Here is a 12,665-nt window from a genome sequence, read left to right as displayed (position 1 = left end):
CAGATTTTTTTTCGCCAGCTCCCTCTGGCGTACACTTGCTGCTGCTAGGGATTCCCCCGCCCAGCGGACAGCCATCGCAGCCTAGCCTCACGGGCTCTCTTGGCGATGGTGGCTTGAGCCAAGCCACCTCTTCCACCGCGGGCACTGCACCCTCAGATGGGTGCTTCAATCAGTATGGGAGAAAGGGGATCCTGAGTTCTCTCTCGATCACTCGGTCTAACACACTTTTGTCGTGATGTGTACCGCGCTGTATCCCTGACACGCCCGGTTGAGCTGTTTTGACCAGACTGCTCTATTCTACATAGGCAACATGTCCGCGGCATTCCTTATTAACAGGATGGCACTCAGTCGCTTTCTCGACCCTTGTCTGCCTTACGAGTGGTTTTCTTCCTAAATCCCTACTCTCCGTCGTTCCTGGTCCCCTTCGGACCGCTAGTAACTTTTTACCACAGCTCTCTATCAGAATTCTGCAGATTTCTGCCCTCACGCATTTGAGACAGATATCGAATTCTGGGCGCTTTCTCCCACGCGGAGGCTTAATTCTGAGATATCTCGCCTTCTCAGATTGGTCGATTGATCACTTACTGAGCCTTAAAAGCTTCAGTTTTCCGATCACGATTCTTGTTGAAATTTTCAACAAATTTCGATTCTTACGCTCTAGTCAGCAGGTGATGTTGTTCTCCTGACACTAGGCCGAGGGCCCATGATACTTAGTATTCCTGAGTATACAGGGCATTCCTCTCGAGGACATTTTTGAGGGCCGCCTTTTGGCGCTCAACTAACTCCTTCACTTCTTTCTACTTGAAGGACATTCCGTCCAGCGAGGCGAGATTTGCTGCTTCGGCGCTTAAAGCAGCTGCGGCTTTTTCCCCCTCTCCCTAAATTTCGTTGTTTTTGTTTTTTCTTTTAAATTTTCTTAGGCTTACAATTGAAAACATGCCTCCCTACGGTTTGAGTCCGTGCTGGTCTAGCAAATCAAGTAGATGTATGGAGTTATTGAAGTAAATTATGAAAATACCTGATTTTCTTATTTACGAGATAACTCATACATCTACTTGATACCCTCCCACCGACCCTCCGCCTTGCGTAGCAACATGTTTCAACGTATGGGCTTGCGAAAGGTGAGGAAGATGGACGCTAATTGCGCGGTGATCATGGGTAGTAAGCCTGAACGGGAGAGGGCGCGCTCGCGCTTTTTAAATCCTTGGGAGTTCTATTCGGGTATGGCAGTCCAGAGGGCTGAACTAGCAAATCAAGTAGATGTATGAGTTATCTCGTAAATAAAAAAATCAGGTAAGTATTTTCATATTTAAACATATAGACAGGCCCCTTTCTCATGGAGATTAAAATAGTAATAATAAAAATGTATTATTTACCCAGGGTAGCCACTTCAGTTAAAAAAACTCCGCTATAGCAAGAATGCAGAAGGTCCCATTTCTAAATAAGATTTTGGTACACCTCTACCACTGAGCGACCATGCTCGAACTTCAATGATCCATGTTTTAAAATTATTTTTTGATCTACCAACTCATATGTATGAGTATGACGCATTTAAGTTCCTCTTTGAAAATATTATCCTGTCTCATTACTTATTTGATTATTTCCTTAGCAATCAATTTTGGGCTGTCTATCTTGGGCATGCTATGATGAAAACAAAAATAGGCCTATTAAGCAAATGACAATGGTTTTTAGCCAAATGTTACAACATGAATACCGGAATCAGGAGAATTACTCAACTTCCTCCTGTGGATTCGAGAGGAAACAGGGTTATAACATCTGATTGGTACCAGAAGGGGCGTTATTTCATACTATTCGCCCTTCCACGTGGAGATAACGCCCTTTTTGTGTTAAATATCAGTCGATAGATCCTGGGGCGCTTCCGGAACTGAGATAAATTTGTCCAATTGTTCGGTAACCTGGGGTCTAATTTCCATGAATACGGCCCGAACATAGCCCAGCCTATGGATTCCCTATGACATAGGATGCTAATTTGATAATCAGGTAGTGGGGTTATGCTCCTTTAAAAGCCTAGAATTTGAATTTCATGGTCAATATCAATTCTTGAACGGTTTGAAGATTAGACTGATTAAGGACATGAATAAAAACCATGGGGAAATTCAGAAAGGTAATTATTTATTTGTTTTGATTTAAATCGGATTTTGTGTATTGATTCATGTGAGTGCGTGGTGTTAAAACCATTCTATCGATTTGCAGCAGTGGAAAGCTCATATTTTAGTTACGAGTATTTGACAAAATAAAGTTGATAGATGTGACAATTTTTTCTGTTTTTTTTTCTTGTGACACAAAAGATGCAATCAATATTCTGATTAATTGTTACTTAATGCCATGGTTCATGCCCTTCCATAGACTTATATTTATTTTGGTAATACAGCCTTACAATTATGCACATCACATCGAAAATGGCCTTGTGCTATGCATGCGGCTAACTTGCGTTTCTACGATAATGCAACACTTTCAAAAGTATAGACTAAAGTCGTTCTTGCACTGATACAACTGTAATTAGTGTACAAATTTTCAGAAGTAGTGCCCTCATAAGTAGGGACAATGATTTTCTTTTTTGCCAGTAAATAAAACAGAAATTTCATTTGGTTTTAACAATTTTCATGTAAGAATTCATTGAATTCATCTTTCCAAACAGAAGTCAGGTTTTTGCTGTGTATATTTTCAGGGTGACAAGACGGAATTTCCATTTTCAGATCAAGTTGAAATGGAATTACAGATTGTCTGAAATGGAAAAGACCATTTTTTTAACGGAAAATCACTGTCTCTGCATAAGCGTGACAAAGCAGCAAATTGTATTTGATATGTTTGGGTAGTCTGGGGTTTTTGGACTTTGAACTTGAAAAATATTTTGTGGCAAAGTTAAGTTCCAATGGTATTCACCTTGTAATGCGTGTGCCCATTCACATGCATGATGATCTCCTGCAATAAAGGTATCATAGCCATAGGTTTCCTTTCCTGCGTAATTGCAAATTATTATTTATAGAATTGTCTGACAGTATTGTTTTTAAAAATGCAAAGTGTTGGTGTATTTGTTTTAAAACAAACATTTGAAAAGTACTCAAAAAGACTGCACCAAAGAGATGAACAAGTTTTAAAAGTTTCTTAAGCTGATACTATTTTTTCAGACTTAGTTTTATCCCTAATGCTTCATATTTATTGTTTAATAGCAACTTTCCCCGTGAAAAGTTTAATGTTAATTTTTAAAGCTTCACAGTTGATCACTAGATTAGAATCTAATAATTACCATACCGTGTTTATCACTATCCAAATTTAATCACAGATTTCATTGAGCAATAAAACAGCTTCTTAGCTTTATCATGGTAGGGTCTATGGCTTTATATATCAATTTATTAATCCAACTTCCTCTTTGTATAGAGTTCCAAAAATAGGACTTGGAAAAAAAATGTGATGTTTGTTCATGCAGACACAACACGCTCATATATCAACGTTAGATCTCCCATGGGTGCATATATTCAATTATTGGTTGTTTGGTGCCAAACTTTATATAGGAGGGAATACAATGGGACCAACAAATAGACCAATCAGTTGGACCAGCTCCAAAAGATGTGTTGATAATTGGGTTAGACCGCCCCCTGTGAACAGGGGAAAATCCAGATGCATTCTTATTGGGTGCGGCTAGTCTTGATTTCTGACTATGGTAGAATCAGGGCAAACTTTGATGTTGTCCTATCTGGAGATTGCAGCAACAGATTCTTCCAGGGGCGCTCCAGAATTAACTGGAGTCAACTGGAATGGTTTAATAGAGCATTCAGAGGGTTAATAGCTATCTAGGGATGTGTTCAATGTTGATTTACAAATTTAAACAGAAAAATGAATCATGATTGAAAAGGAAATTACAAAACAGGGATATGAGAAAAGAGTGTTTTCAATGTCCCCCATTCCTGGTTGTAAAAGTAAACATCTTTCAGTTGCGATTTGGAGAAAAAATTAAATGCCCCCCCAAAAAAAACATTTTAAAACACATTTGGCACAGATTCGAACTGAAGCATTGCAAATGCGACACCGAACACAAATGAGTTATGAAACGTCTTTAAATTTGCTTTCGCTTATTTTGCATTGGAAGCCTACACAAGTGGGTACCAGAATTGACCTTTCTTGTGATGGGTCAAACTGCACAGTATGCCCCGTTAACGAGAGTGGGAAATGTAAGATGATCGACGTATAATCTACTCTATATTTTTCGACATTGAAAGAACACCGCTTATCATGTTTGTGTTCTGCGTTATGTAGTTGCATTTTCAATCATGATTCATGTTGCTGTTTAATTTGAAAATCAATATTCAAGACACCCCAGTAGATTTGCTGAGGATGATCACAAATTAAGAGATTAATTTTAATGCTCCATGTCACGCGAATGATGATGGCCAATTAGTGTCATATAACATCTGCCTGAAATCATCACAGCTAGGTTCTCACGGTAAATGAGATATAGAAAACAATCTCACTTCTCCAGGAAATAAATTGGTACTCCTCCAATAACATTATTTATGTTCTTTATTTAGGTATTTATCTCTTACCCCCCCCCAGGAAGTGAACCAACAAACATGAATTTGACAGAAAAGAAGAGGGAGTAGAATTCTAAAGTTTTGTGAAGGAAGAATTTGCATACATGGGGCAAGGAGGTTTCAGAGACACCTGCTTGTGAAAGATATTCAGTGAGGGGCAGGGAAAACTGCCCTTATCAAGATTCATTTTTCTTGGAGGGGGGGGGGCATTAAATACACTTTCACGAGGTGCAAACCTTCCCCTTTACCCTTATCCCCCTATAGCCATGTTGGAAACATGAGAATTTACTACCCTGAATATGTGTGTGTTTTTTTTTTTTGGGGGGGGTATTCGTGCACCTATTATATGTCAAGATTATGAACCTTCTCTTGAGCATATGGCCGATTTATTGCCTATTCCAGTGTACTTTACCATCTTGAATGGGTGTATGAACATTACTTTGATAAGGTATGCAGTATGCACGATTTTGGATGAGCGAAGGGCTATATCAAAATCATATCGGAGTACATGTACCAGTTCAGAAAATTAACCTGTTTTGTGATGACTTTAACATAAGGAAGCTAAGTAGACCTGGAATTATATAAGTTGGTAAGATATTAATTTGCTTATTTTGTCTTAATCTTTCATGGCATAGAATATTGGTACGTAAATTGTTTAATGTATTGAACAGGATGTCGACTTTTGACAGAATATTGTGTTGTGAGTTGTGACATATGGTTACGAGATATTGTCATTAGATTGTGTATAACATAGTTGGTCTGTGGTATAATACATATTTGGTCTCATGAAGTGGCAAATATCCAAAAATGATTGTGAAATAATTTTTCTTATTTTTTGTGTCCATTAACTGACAATACACTGGCATTTTCATTGTCAAACTCTCTTAAGTTATTGATCACCTTTGCGGACATGGGTACTTCATTGAAAGAGAGAAATGAACAAGTAGGCATAATGGTGTTTAATTGGACAGTTTGGATGGGGTAAAGCTCACTGGAAAGAAAATAATCCAAAACCGTCTTTTGAAGTTATAGAATCTCATGTTTGATACATATCTTGCACCAATTTGTCAGCTTACTGTATATATTTTTGCTGTTTTGAAGCACTTCCTCGGAACGGAATATGCCATGTTTCAGCTTGTAAGCTTAGGCTATATATTTGTGTAAATCGGAATTTGCCCCCAACCCATGAAACAAGGGTCTGCATGGAAGACTACCCTCACTCCCGGGGCATTGATCACAAATTGTTCTTGTGTGTTTGTCAACTGGCTGAGCAAGAAGAAAAGGGAAGAAAACTGAAAAATCCATATTGTCCTTGTAGGGCATGCATTGAAATGATGGAAGACTATTTAGTATATCTGATTGAGTAAAACGAAAGATTAGAGAACGCACATCGTCATTTTGGTCTGTGGTGCATATAGCTTCACCGTTCAAAAGCGGCAGGTTAATTCCTCATTTGTTGAAGTACAAGTATGGTACAAGACAACTTTTCAGGTCTACTAGTTTTCAACTTCAGGAATCTATGTACAGGTGTATGAGATGCCAGTGCGGTATTAGAGGTAGGCTTGAATTTAACTGCATTTCCTCTTGTGATTCTTTAGATGGTGATTACACCATCATTTTATTTATCATGATTTTGTGTATTGGCTTTTGCAGGTACGCACCTAGCATGTGGTGATTTCTTTATTGAAGAAACTTTTGCATTAGGAACCATATGCAAATAATTTGTGATTTTTCGTCTGATTGTCAGAGTTAAAGTTTTAAAGTTAGCAAAGCTTTGCGTTGCGAGTCACTAGCATAAAAACTGGACTAATTTCTTCTTTTGTAACTATCATATACTCCTCCAATAAGCCAGTTCGTAGTTCCTTTCTGCACATGATCAAGTGATTCTAGCTACGCATGATCAGAGGAAGGTCATTTGTACTAAAGTGACATGGTGGTTTAAAACTAATGAGATAAGGACCAACTTTGACGTCTTGATTATTCATATTCTTTTGAATAGTGGTATTCATTTACATCCACAAAAACAATGCATCCACGAACGACTGGTATTTCACAGTTTGCTAAGGACATTGTGCAACATGCTATGGTATGCATTCGAAGTAGGAATCCAACAAATATCTTCATAAAGTGTTCATTGGCATGATTGGTGTGCTATTCTAGTCAACTGGTCTATTCAATTTCTTCATCCTGCTATGTAAGGCAAGCTTACGTAATATCTTGCTTTGAAATCTGCCTATCATAATGAAAGAAATGAAAGGTCATTTGACCAAAATTGTCCCTGAAGTAACTACGAACTGGTCTCTACTGCCCGATCATTCGAAGCCTGTGGGCCTATATCATGGTCCAAGCTTTTACTAAAGAGTGAAGAATGAAGAGTGGGGCCCCCACTCTTCACCATAAATTCAACATGTGGTGATTTTCTCCAAACTATAATCAAGATGTCCCTTCTCATTATATCGGAATAATTTCATTTCACAAATTCAAATTTAATTAACATTTTTTGGTTATAAGAGAAAAGTTCTCAACTAAATTCTCTACAGCCCTATGTAAATATCTGCTATACAAAATACTTTACGTGTGGAGTATTTGGAGCAAATTGTGATGCGATACCAGGAAAATTATTCCATTTATTGATATGAAGTATGGAAATGAAGTAAACAAACCATAAGCTAAATATAGAAAGTTTTTTTTGGAAATAAGATAAACAAACCGAAAGCTGAATAAAAAACTTTTATAAAGGATTCACACCACAGGATAATTTTGTAAGTATTGTGGAATAGGGTTCATGGTCGTATATAGGGGGTAAGAATATGTAGCTAATTGAAGACACATTTAAGCGGGTAAGCGAAGTGACCAAACTTTTCATGCAGGTATTTTTGGCATTTAACAATCTGAAATACAGACCTGGCATACATTTTCAGTGGATTTTTGTGGAAATTTGCTTTTTAAATAAAAAAAAATATCAATCGGTATTTTTAAAGGTTAACAGAAATTTGCGAACCACTATCAAACATGTTAACACTGTACAACTCAACACAAATTTTCGAGGATGATATTGAAGTTGAATCCTAGTTTTATTGTCATGATCAAGGTCACATAATGCAGTACTTAAAACCTATTTTAATCCCTGCTCTGAAATGAGACGAATCAGTCATTTTGATTTTAATGTTAGAAAATACAACCAGTCGACTGAACTACAGCTGCTGACGAATCTAATGTTTCCTTGAGTTTTTAAGTGAACTTCTCTATATCAATTTCTCATTGACATTTATAGCAAATAAAATGAGTTATTGCTTTATTGAACTAGACACTCACCCGACCTGCTTAATTTTACTTGCAAAAGGGATGTACACTATTAAATTACACTCAGAATTTTTACGAAATAAAGCTAAACAAAATTGCAAGTTTTTTTAAAACAATTGATAGGTTCATCCGATCTTTGGGTTTATTATTTTGTGAGTTTTTATATTGTTAGTGAAAAATAATTGAATGGCATCTGTGCATTTGGAAAGGTACAGAAGTAAAGTTTTTGGTGATGTAAAAATCTTTTTCTTTTCATGAGATTTTTTCAAAGATTAATTTTGTCATTTGTCTCTTTTTGGAAATGGACTTTGCATTAACACCTTACATCAACTGTCACTTTGGATGGGAACAATAGCATCAATTTGTTCCCACAGGTCTTTATGAAATTTGACATGCAAAAGATTTGTGTATACACGTATATCATGATTTTTTCTCTCATTTCATTTTTCTCATTTGAGCACACATACCAACAAGGAAGAGAGGAGAGAGACATTCTTGACAGTTTAAATTAAGTTACACAAACACTGTCACTTTGAATTTAAAATAGATTGTGATCATAACAATATTTTAAAATAAATTCATCTTATTTTGTTCATGTTAATTGCAGTCTAGACGTCAGGCATTAGGCAATGCACCACAACAAAAACTGTCAGAATCTGCTTACTTAAAAGAGTATGAAGGATTGCTATTTGAACGTTTTAAGAAAAGAGAAATTCTAATTTTGTTCAAATACCTTTTTGTTTTGATTTTGTTATATATTTTTTTAATGTGCTTTAAAGCAGGTTACTATTCGATATAATAGCATCAATTATGCATTTGTCATGCTACCATACACTACATGAATATTGGTAAAGAAGTTTGTACCATATACCTGTAATAAACAAATATGATTCATATCATGACATACATCACATCATGAAATTTAAGGGCTATTTAAATGAGAAAAAAGGGTTCAAAGAACAGTTCTGCCCTTTAATTGCCCGTCAGTGGCGCATAATGACACCATAATACCATCATAAATACTTACCAGTTATTGTACCCTGATATGTTTTTTCTTCCTGAAATTGGGTAATGATAATAATGCCTCAATTCAATTCAATTTATTGACCATTAAAAAGACATCAAAAATATTTACAAAAATAACATGATACAACAAATTCAAAATATAACAGGTTACAAGTTTCTTAATGGTCAGGGCCCCTAAGAAGCAAGACTGCTTATAGCCGGGGCCCTACAAATATACAAATAATATAACTGATAAAAAGGGTTATAAACAAATACACACACACATACACACACTTTCACACAATGCAAAAACACAGGAGATAGAACAGAATAGAAGATAAGACGAGATAAAAAAAGAAGATAAAATACTATTACAGGGTGGGATTTGAGTTCTTTAAATAATTGAACAAAAATGACTTTGAAAGTAACTTAAATCGTGAGAGTGTTGTGCTGTTTTTTATATCAGAATTGAGAGAATTCCATTCTTTCACCCCGATATATCTGATGGAATTGCGAATAAAATTAATTTTAGAAAAAGGAATACGATAGTTGTTTTGATGTCTAGTAGAGTAATTATGAATTTGAGAATTTGTATGAAACATTTGTGAAAAATTTTCTGGAAGGGTGCCTTTGTGAAATTTAAACATAAAAATCCATGTATTTAAACAAATTAACTCAAATAAAGGTAACTCTTTGTGTTTAACAAAAAGAGGTGCACTTGGACTCATATAATGAGAATTTGTTAACAAACGAAGAGCTTTCTTTTGTGAAATAAATAATTTAGATAAATTTGATTTAATGCCTGATGCATTGAAAGCACACTCTTAAAACAAACATGGTAAAATGACTAGATAAGTAGTCAGAGATAAGTAGTCAGATTTATAGTGCAACTGATATGTTTATTCAGATATAATTATACTTCTGTTCTAGTCAAATTTGACTAGAAAATTTGACTGCAATTGCATCAAGCTGACTCATTCATATATTCATTTTAACTAACATATTTTAGAGTTTATAAATCTTCTATACCAATCAATACACCTGGATTAATGATGGCAAAAGTAAGTTTAATGCTTGCCAAATGATACTGACATAGCACACGACAAACAAATATAGTGTAATTATTACAGAAAAAATGAAAACTTGGCAAAAGTTGTACTGCATGTAATGTGAAGAGTGACACCACTCCACCCCTGCTCCACAAATGCAGACAATTGTCACAAGCCTGTAAAAATCATGTTACAAATTGTCGTATATTACATTAGATTTAAGTACACAGACTGTCTCAGCATCGGTGTATAGGTTTCATCTGAATTCTTGTTTATTATTTTTCAAATTCAAGTCTAAATATATGTAATTTCCTTGTCATTTCAAACAATAGAATTATATAATCATTGTTTTAATTAGATTTACATGTAAATACTGTGGGGGAGGAAAGATCCTCAGGGAATTTGTATATTGTGTGGGAGGTGCCTAACATAAACAGAACAATCAATTTGCAATCAATAACATATGTTTTTATTAGTTGACTTTGCTTACACTCTAATAATACATCTTGATATTATGCTGAACAGTGTAATATGATTATTTCAAAGGAGAAGCAAATTTTGATATATTTGAAAACATAATTTAACAAAGTTTAATAAGGAAGTGTCAAGTAAAATCAGAGTTAAAAAATGAATCTTTGAGAGTGCATGCATGGAATGATTTTGCCTCACAAATTTGAATAGCATTTCACGAGGAAAGCTCTCAAACTAAGTAATGTACAGTCCTATGTGAAAATATGCTATACAAAGACTTTATGCATAGCGGTATTTCAAAATTGTGGAGTAAACGGTGATGTGATACCAGGAAAATATTATTCCATGTATACATGGTAAAATAGTATTCATTGTCCTTCATGAGGAATGAAAATAAACACTACGTATTTTTTTTTTTGGGGGGGGGGGAGGGTCATATACCCTTTGGCAGTGAAAACATTGTAGTAGGTCTATACTTAAGATGAATCACTTAAATAAATTTAAAAAAGACTAAAATCATGCTGCAAAGTGATTGAGAAAATATAAAAAGGGATAAAGTCACAAAAATCTGATTCTCTCTATTGTCCGTTTGAAATTCCAGTAAGAAATTCTCTACGGCTATTTGAAAAATGTAAAACCCCATAGAAAGCACTCATGAATATTCTTGGCATATCATAGGTGGTGATACAGGCAAAAAATGAATTTTTAATTTTTGGGTGCGCAATTTCACAACTTCCTAAATCTGCAACATTTGAAAAGCTTCATCATTGCCATCAATGGGGATTTTCCAGGGATTCTTTTCAAGTTTCCAGGGCTTTTTGAGCATTTTGGGGGCAAAATGGCACCTGGGCCTATGATATAAACTGATGTAGGACTATTGTTTATCATTCTTGTGATGGTGTACACAGTCTTTCTAGCAAAACCCTGATAGCACTATCAATTATTATCCGCAACTTCCTTATTTACTCTATGCTACATTCTATTTGTACACCCAGTTTACCTATTGTGATGAAGTAAACATTTTCATTGTTTTGAACAAATGGCGCTATTATTATCATGATGTGAAAAATTGCCTCTTTTCAACAGCAAGAGGTTTGTGTCAGAGGCCTTCCATAGAAAAAACAGCAAAATACAACAATGCACTGCAATTTCTACTTCTACTATTTCAGTCTTCTCATTTTTCTTTGTGTATTTTTTTTATCAGGGTGGACACTCCAATTTTAAGTACATGATTCCATACACTTTGGACTAACAGACATTTATTGCTTAATGGGTGGTATATGAATGCATTACTACATAGTTTGCTACATTAAAGTTCCCAAAATGCATGCTTATCTCTTTATGGCAAAAGACATATAAAGGACACTGCTCTATAGCATCAGCTTTTATTGCAATTTTTTCAGCATTTTTTTCAGGTGGTTTACAAGATATGTTATTATGTAGTTTTCTTTAGGCATGAATACTTCTCTGAAAAAAAAATGGAAAGGTTTTCAAATGATATTTGTACAAGCATGGCCCTGGAATGTGCAGGGAGGATCCTGGAGGATGTGTCTGTTGTTTATTTTCTAGGATTTTTGTTGTTGTTTCTACTGAGATTTCAAAATTAATTTATGTAAAAACAACAATCATATGTCCCTCTAATTCCTGCCCTTCCCCATAGGGTATAGACTAACACTGGTGTATTTTTGTTCTATTGTTCCCCACAGTTCACATTGATATTGTTATTTTTGTCTTTAAAATGATTTCACTTTGATTTTTGTCTCACCTGCGAAGCAAAGTGAGACTATAGGCGCCGCTTTTCCGACGGCGACGGCGGCGGCGGCGGCGGCGTCAACATCAAATCTTAACCTGAGGTTAAGTTTTTGAAATGACATCATAACTTAGAAAGTATATGGACCTAGTTAATAAAACTTGGCCATAAGGTTAATCAAGTATTACTGAACATCCTATTAGAGTTTCATGTCACATGACCAAGGTCAAAGGTCATTTAGGGTCAATGAACTTAGACCATGTTGGAGGAATCAACATCGAAATCTTAACCTGAGGTTAAGTTTTTGAAATGTCATCATAACTTAGAAAATATATGGACCTAGTTCATGAAACTTGGACATAAGGTTAATCAAGTATCAATGAACATCCTGCATGAGTTTCACGTCACATGACCAAGGTCAAAGGTCATTTAGGGAGCCCATCCATATTGCATTGGCAGCGTGCACCCCGCGAGCGTACGCTTGCACACTCTAAGACGGGATAATAGCGTCGGCCAGCGGCAGCTAGCTGCGATAAT

This window comes from Lytechinus variegatus, chromosome 14 (assembly GCF_018143015.1).
Source record: "Lytechinus variegatus isolate NC3 chromosome 14, Lvar_3.0, whole genome shotgun sequence".
NCBI classification, from domain to species: domain Eukaryota; kingdom Metazoa; phylum Echinodermata; class Echinoidea; order Temnopleuroida; family Toxopneustidae; genus Lytechinus; species Lytechinus variegatus.
Note: the sequence above shows the minus strand (reverse complement) of the source record.